The sequence below is a fragment of the Mastomys coucha genome, unplaced genomic scaffold (genome assembly GCF_008632895.1).
Source record: "Mastomys coucha isolate ucsf_1 unplaced genomic scaffold, UCSF_Mcou_1 pScaffold18, whole genome shotgun sequence".
Classification (NCBI taxonomy): Eukaryota; Metazoa; Chordata; class Mammalia; order Rodentia; family Muridae; genus Mastomys; species Mastomys coucha.
The window spans coordinates 100,000,298-100,007,574 of NW_022196900.1; positions in this window are offsets into that span (position 1 = coordinate 100,000,298).

The following is a 7,277-nucleotide window of genomic DNA, read 5'->3' on the forward strand; positions in this document are numbered from 1 at the left end:
CAAGAGTCCCACCTCAGCCAGTAGCTGGGCCTTCCTCTGTGTTGGAATGCTCTTAGACCTATTAGCTGTAGAAGTTTTGGGAAACTCTTCTAGAAGCAGGAGGTCAGTAAGGAGGTTGCATTGGGCCAACAAAGTGTTCATTAAGCAAAACAAAACAAAACAAAAAAAAACCCTACAACAAAAAACCTGGATGTAGCCGGGCGGTGGTGGTGCACATCTTTAATCCCAGCACTTGGGAGGCAGAGGCAGGCAGATTTCTGAGTTTGAGGCCAGCCTGGTCTACAGAGCGAGTTTCAGGACAGCCAGGGCTACACAGAGAAACCCTGTCTTGAAAAAACAAACAAACAAACAAACCAAAAAAACCAAAACAAAACAAACCTGGATGTGATGTCACACACATTAATCCCATGAGGTAGAGACAGCTCTATGAAGCAGGTTCATCTGGAATGCCTCCTATGGTTTACTCTCTGTCCGTGCAGCCTGCTACTGCCTTCCCAAGTGGCAGTTTTGTTTCCTTGTATAAGCCTTGTGTAACCAGTCACAGTTACATGCTACATGATAAAACCCTGTCTTAAAAAAAAAAAAAAAAAAAAAGTTGGCATTGGGCAGTGGTAGCACACACCTTTAATCCCTGGACAGTCAGGGCTATACAGAGAAACCCTGTTTCGAAAAACCAGAAAGGAAAAAAGAAGTTGTCATGATAACATATGCTGTTATCCCAGCCAGCACTCAGGAGGTGCAGGCAGGAGGATTGCCTTAAGTTTGAGGTTTGGCTGGGCTATGTAGTACAAGTGAGGTTCTGTCTCAAAAACAAAATAAATGATCAAAAACCTTACACAGGGACTTGGCCTCTGAACAGCCTCCACCAGTGTCATCAGTGGCCTCAGGGTGTGCATGACATTTCCTTGGAACATAGGCTGTGACAGGGTTTTCTGGAGTGAGGGAGACAGCACTTTGATTCAGAGACAGAATGAAGCAGACACGCCGGGAGCCCCAGTGGGTTAATGTGAGACGACGTGTGCTGGCTACAGTGAGTGGGACTTGGGGCTGGAACCTGGACCAGAAGCTCCTGAGAAACTGCCAGGATGTTTTAGGGAACCACTCCTTCGTTGTTCATAATGTGCACCTTAAAGGCCAGGTGCAGCGGTGCACCCCTATAATCCCAGCACTTGGGAGATAGAGGCAGGAGGGTCAGTTGTTCATGGCCAGTCTGGACTTCAACCAATTCTATCTTAATAGGACAAAGAGTTGGGGGCTGGAGAGATGGCTCAGCAGTTTGGATCAGTTGTTTCTCCTGGAGGACCCTCGTTTGGTTCCCAGCACCCATGTGGCAGCTCCCAACCATCTGTAACTCTACTTCTAGGGGAGCCAATGCCTCCTCCTGGCCTCCAGGGAGTCCTACATGCGCACAGTGCACATAAGCTCACACACATACAAAGAAAGAAAGAACCAAGTCTTGCTTCAGTGATTACTACCGAGCACGTGCTGACTTCCAGGTTCTGGGCTGTACTGGATCACGTGGGCACATCACATTAGAAACATGGCCTTTTCTTTAAAATGCAAGGAAACAAAACTATCACTTCGTGGGCAGTAGCAGACTGTTAAGGAAGTAAGTGAGGTCCCACGACAGAGAATAACTCACAGGGGGCATTCCAGAATGGCTGGCCGCTGTGTGCGTCAGGCATCACAAGAGAAATATGGCATAAAAGAGGAGCTGTAACCAGAGATTTATTGAAGGAACTGGCTCACGTTGGTGGGTGAGGACAAGTACCACGTTTTGCAGTTGGCAAGCTGGAGACAGGAGAGTTGATGCTGCAGTTCCACAGCAGTGGAAGGCTCAGGTCGGCAGTCAGGGAGAGTGTTTCTCCTCCACTGCCTTTGTGATTTGCTAGGCCCCAAATGGACTGAATGGTGCCAACATCGCGCTGCCCAATCACTCCATTCGAGTGTTGATTTTGGCTAGAAATAGCTGCAGTAGACACACTTGGGACTAAACACATATCTGAGCACCTTACAGTCCAGTCAACTAAACACATGAAGCTAACCACAATCTCCCAGAGGTTTCTGATTGGATGGCTTCAAGCTAAATCTCACAACCCCTCCTCTTACTTTTCTCGTCTCCCTCTCCTCCTTCTTTTCTTCTAGTCTTTCTCTCCTCTTCTCTATCCCCAGAAATCTTGGTGAGACTCTCAGTCACTCCTCAACTTGCCGGCATCGTGAGCTGACTTCTTATCTGGTTTCCAAGGCAACCTCAGCACCTTAGAGGGCTCTGACTCTTGAAGGAAGGTAGCCTTCTGTTGAGCAGACCACATAGGCAAAGTGAAGTTGGTCGTCGCAGAAATTAGGTGTTGTTTGAACTCTTGTTTGTACATCACAGTTAACAATGAGTCCTTAACTGGAGAGAGTAAGCCTGAAGGGGCTTTGCTGCAGTTGGGCATACTATTCTAAGAGTCTCCTCTGCATAGTCTAGGGAACATCCTGCTGGTCCCTAAGCTGTGAAGCTTCGCTGAGAGAAGATCCCTTCCCACAGGAGATACAACATTCACCAACAACAAACTCAGGTAGGAGATACAATTCCGCCAAAGGTCATCGGGAGAACAGAGTTCATTCAGCTTCACTACAGAGTAATGGGTGAGTGGTTACTATGTGGAAGCATGGGTGACCGTGACCTTAAAACAGTCACAAAAGGAAACTCTATGCCCAGTAGGAATGACATCTTCCCATGGCTGTACAGATGGAGTTCTGCCCCTAGTCCTTTCCCTCTCATTTCCTCCCGTGCCTCCTCCAAACCTTGAGGCCACTTGCAATTAGAGCAGAATGGCATGCAACTGGTTCCTCAGGTGAGGCTCCCATGACCCTGGCTGCCTGTTTCTTCTGTGAGAAAATGCCCACGGTCAATAAAACTCTGCTATGATTTTCTTTTGCAAGGGTGCCCAGCAGAACTCCTGAAGATGGCAGCAGGTTGGCGCAGTCCTGTACTACTGGGGTTGCCCAACCTCCTTCCATCTCAGGTCCCTTGCACAACCTCAGCTTGCCACAGCAGAGGTTGAGGACATTCTACCTGTATGCTCTCTCCCTAGACCATCGTTCCCACTTGGCACCCAAGTCTTACTTCAATATTACCTCATCAGGGGCCTCTCCTGGACAGCCCAGGAACCCCTGACTGGCCACCCTCTGTGGTAACTAAACTTGAGTGTCCGCTTTCCTGGGCTAAAGGATGCCCAGGTATGTGATAGAGCATCTTTTCTGATGTGTCTGAGAGGGCGTGTCTAGGCAGAGTCAGGGCATAATTATTTACTGCTTACTTGCGATGTGGACAAGCCCAGCCCATAGTTGAGAGTCCAAAGAAAACAAAAGTAGAGAGAGAAGATAGATCCATCTTTGCCTTATAGAACCGAGATCTCGTCTTCTACCCTAATATCAGTTTTTGGACTCCCGGGCTTGCACTGTTGGCTTCTGAGTCTCAGGCCTTTGGACATGGATTGAGACACTGGCTTCCCTGGGGCTCAAGCTTTTAGATAATAAATGTGGGACTTAGCTTAGAGAATTTAGTGAGCCAAGTCCCTTTGTAAATGCCTCTGATATATCTTCATTCACACATATATATGTGCATATGTATGTATGGATGGATATGTATGTATGTATGCCCTGTTTCTCTGGAGAGCTGTAATCCCCTCTTACCCTGTGTCTTAGTTAGGGTTTTACTGCTGTGAACAGACACCATAACCAAGGCAACTCTTATAAGGACAACATTTAATTGGGGCTGGTTTACAGGTTCTGAGGTTCAGTCCATTATCATCAAGGTAGGAACATGGCGGCATCCAGTCAGGCATGGTACAGCTGGAGCTGAGAGTTCAACATCTTCATCTGAAGGCTGCTAGCAGAATTCTGACTTCCAGGCAGCTAGGATGAGAGTCTTAAAGCCCATGCTCACAGTGACACACCCACTCCAACAGGGCCACACCTCCAAATAGTGCCACTCCCTGGGGGCTGAGCATATATAAATCATCACACCCTGTTTGGTTCTCATGGTTGTCAGCTAGGATGTTGCTTGTTTGTGCACAATCCTTCTGGACTATATCCTAACCAAGTCTATGATTATCTTTCTTACTACATGCCCAGTGAAGACTTTCCTTGAATTTGGCATGATCCTAATACATATTTGTGAAATCAGTGGATGGAGGAGATGAACTGATAGATGGGTGGGTGGGTGAATGGATGGATGAAGTCTTGTGTGGGTTGCACACTGATTCATAAAAATGGGTGGGTGAATGGAAGAGTGTCACATATGGATGGATGTGTAGCTTTAAGGACAGATAGATGGATGGGTTGCACTTATGGGTGAATAGATATGAAGCTATATGGCCAGATGGATGGATGAGTAGATGGGTGGGTTGGTAGTACATGGATTAGTAAATTCATGGGTGTGTGGGCAAAAGGATGGATGAATGCATGGGCCAGTGTCTGCAGATGTCTATCCAGGTGGATGTCTAGGTAGCGGGAGAGTTATGGGGAAATATATGGATGGGTAGGAAACTGGTGGGCTGCATACGGATGGTGAATGTACATCGGGGTGTATGGCCAGGTGAGTGGATTGCAGATAGGACAGTTGTGAGTGGGTGAGTGGTTTGAACGGACAGGTGGGTGGATGGGTAATACGTAACTAAGCCGACAGATAAGTGACTGATTACCTTCCGTTTTCAAAGGTCTGAAAGCCACCCATACTCTGTGAGGAATAGGGCCAAGCAGACCAGTGCTGAGAACCTTAAAGAAAAAGCCCTCTCTGCCCTGCAAAGACACACAGGGCACAGCTCTGAGCTCAGGGCTGTGGTGATGCCAGGGGTCGTGTCGGTGCTCCTGGCCTGAGAATTCGCACATGTCTATTGCAGCTTGGGCTGCTGATTATAGATGTGACCCTGGACCTCACCAGGGCTTTCCTCTTCAAAGCAGGGACAGAAGGTCTTGGGGTCACACCACTGGGCAGCTCTGTCTACCTGGCACAAACAATCTTGACGTCGTGACTGCGTGCTGAGTGGTTTTCATTTGTGACCATCTGACCCCTAATTACTTCTGTTAATTACTTGGACAGACTTTCTGCGCAAAAAGAGCTTAAAACTCAGGGAAGTAGGAAGGGGTGTCCTTCATCTGTCCTTGTCCACCACCTGCTCCCAAAGGAGACTACTGGCTCAGATTCTTTGGTTTCCCAGGGATTTATTCTCTCGTTGACTCTGTGCCGAAGCGGAGGTCAGCCTGTCATTTTGATGGGTCCTCTCAGGAGCCAATTCTTTAGCTAATCCCATGTCTTCTAAAGTGACTGATTGCTCACTGGGGGACACGTGTGACAGTGGGAAAGGGAGGGGAGGAGAGGGGCAAGGCTCCTGGTCATCTGTCCAGCACAGCATCAACCTCTTCAGCTCTTTGTGCTCCCCTCCCCCTCCCCCATCCAAGGAAAGGCCAGTGTGGGGCGGCTCTGTCCATGAAAATGTCAGCACTTCACTGGGTATGGGGAGTGCATGCTTGTAGTCCCAGCTTTTGGGAGGATGAAGAAAGATGATTGTTAGGAGTTTTAGGCCAGCCTAAGCTACAGAGTGATACTCTGTCTCAAAAAAATAATAATAATAAATAAAGAAAAGAAAGCACCCCAAACAACAACAACAACAACAGATACATAAAGAGGCTGTCAAGATGGGTAACTTGTTGCCAAGATTGAAAACTTCAATTCAATTGATACAGCCTGCATGGTGGAAGGAGAGAATTGACCCTTGAAAATTGTCCTCTAGAGGCAGGATTTCTGAGTTTGAGGCCAGTCTGGTCTACAGAGTGAGTTCCAGGACAGCCAGGGCTACACAGAGAAACCCTGTCTTGAAAAAAGAAAAGAAAAGAAAAGAAAAGAAAAGAAAAGAAAAGAAAAGAAAAGAAAATTGTCCTCTAACTTCTGTGTTACACACACACTCTTGCACACCAAAAATCAAAAGTCCAAACAAACACAACTTATGCCTTTGCTAAGTATAATGTCTATACTAGAAAACCTGAAGCATTCAGAAGACAAAGGATTGAAAACAGCCAGCCTGGGCGGTTGTCTCACAAGTGTTAAGAAGCTCAAAACCATCCTGGACAAGGCTGGAAAGATGCCTCAGCAGTTAAGAACACTTGTAGCTGGGATGGAGGAATGGATCAGCAGTTAAGAGCACTGACTGCTCTTCCAGAGGTCCTGAGTTCAAATCCCAGCAACCACATGGTGGCTCACAACCATCTGTAATGAGATCTGAAGCTCTCTTCTGGTGTGTCTGAAGACAGCTACTGTGTACTCACATACATAAAATAGATACATTTTTTTAAAAAAGAAAAAGAAAGAACACTTGCTGTTGCTGCAGAAGACCCACGTTCAATTCTTACTCCACATGGCAGATCCTAACCACACGTAACTCCATATTCAGGGGATCTGAGGCCCACTTCTGGCTTTTTAGGACACCAGGTACACATGTGGTACACATACATGGCAAGTAAAACTCTCATTTTCCTAAAAAGATTGTTTTTTTTTTAATTGGGAAAATTTTAATAAGCATCAAATCCACTATACATTGATAATGCAATACTGAAATTGTGAAATTTTAAATATTGTTTTCTCAAAAAACCTTAGTGATTTCTTTTTCCTGGGACACATGGAGACAGAACTAAGCATTCACGAGGCCACTCCAGATTTAGTTGATGCCAGAAATAGTTGCTCACATTTCATCTCTACAGTAAGGTAGATTGTGAACTGCTTGCTTGCATCTCTGAATCTCAGCATAGATTTTGTGAGACAATTCATAGTAATGTCAAATATTTGATGTGCAAACTCAAAAAGCTCTACGTTGGAATTTTGTTTTGTTCAGTTTTACTTCATTGCACTTAATTTGAGGATGCAACAAGTATTTTCTTTCCTAATTCCTTTGAAAAGTATTTCTGCAGTAAAACTTGTCTCTTCTTTACTTATAGCTAGGGTGTCTCCGAGAAAGATTATCAGCTTTGTGGTTGGTTTGCCACTTGGTAAAAATCTATCAAAGCATCCTATTATAATTTGTAAGGAAAAAGAGTTGTTCGTTAAAGACTGTAGGATCAGGAAAGAGGTCATTCTTCTTAGCTAAGCACAAACACTTGGAGCTGGCCGACGCCGGCGGCTCCATTGTGTTCAACTGTCCTGTATGGATGAACAAATGTCTATTTCCGTTGTTGCCAGGCTATGGGGAAGCGGGATGAGCTGCACTGCACTTGTTTGCTGGTCCAATTTTAAGAAT